Source organism: Meleagris gallopavo, chromosome 14, assembly GCF_000146605.3.
Source record: "Meleagris gallopavo isolate NT-WF06-2002-E0010 breed Aviagen turkey brand Nicholas breeding stock chromosome 14, Turkey_5.1, whole genome shotgun sequence".
NCBI lineage: Eukaryota > Metazoa > Chordata > Aves > Galliformes > Phasianidae > Meleagris > Meleagris gallopavo.
Genome location: NC_015024.2, coordinates 11293066 through 11294174, shown reverse-complemented (window position 1 = coordinate 11294174; position 1109 = coordinate 11293066).

Below are 1109 nucleotides of genomic sequence, written 5' to 3'. Positions count from 1 at the left end.
GACGGCCCCCCCGGGCAGCCCCCGAGGTGGGGTGCTCCCTGCACCACCCACAGCCAAGAGGTGATCTGAGAATGGCTGCTCACACAGACCAACTGCTGACTGTCCGCAGGGCAGGAGCCACTCGGGACCCCTGCCCGGGGGGTCGCAGCCCTCGGAGCCGTTCGCTGGGGCTGGCAAAGCAGGGTTGGGGCTGGCTCCTCGCTGTGGCCCAGCACGTGGTTGCACTGTCTCTGCCCGGCTCCTTGCAGCAGGGGCAGAGGGCTCCTGGCACAGCCCGAGGGGCTCGGAAGTGCAGAAAGAGCTTAGGACAGACACGACATCCCCGATGGCTCTCTGGCTGCGTGCTCAGCGGGAGTGATCGTGTCATTCCAAAGCTGTCTCTCTCCAAGGGCCGGATCCTGCCCTCCTGCTGCCCATCCTCACAGGGCTGCATGGGCGGGTGGTGGCACAGAGCTGGTGCAGCATGCTGTGGCCCAATGCGGGCGGCCACATCCCCGCAGCCAGCCAGGGCCCCGCAGACAGACGGCTCGTCCCCAGGAAGCGAGCTGCCGTCTTTAGGAACGTGAGCTCATGGGGAACCCCCGGCTGTGGTGCTTGGGGCTGAGCCACGATGCCGCCCGCGGTGCCCCATCGCGCAGGGCCCGGAGCAGCAGCTCCGTTCCAGTGCGCGGCGGTGGCGGCTGAGGCGGAGGCGCGGGTAACGAAATCCCAGGGCAGCTGGGCGCAGCGGGGACAGCTGCTTTTGGGATTCCGTTGCCCGTGCCGGCGCTGCAGAGGGGACGGACGCAGGGGTCGTTGCTGCCCACCCACAGGACGAGGAGGAGAGGGCGACTTACCCGGGTGCCGCGGGGAGGGCCGTGAGGAAATGGCTCCCAGCAAAGCCCCGGTGGGGCTGTGGCGTGTGGTGCCATCGGAGCAGCCCCGGAAACCTGAGCTGGCCCCGAGGGAGGACACCTGCGCTGGGGGTGCCGGAGATGGGCACGGCGCAGCCCCCGCCGCTGCCCGCCGTGCGTCACCGCTCAGCCCGGAGCGCCCGGGGAATCGAAACCGTGCCCTGCCAAGCGGGGAATACCACCGGCGTGCGTGAGGCCCACGGCAGAGCGGCTCGG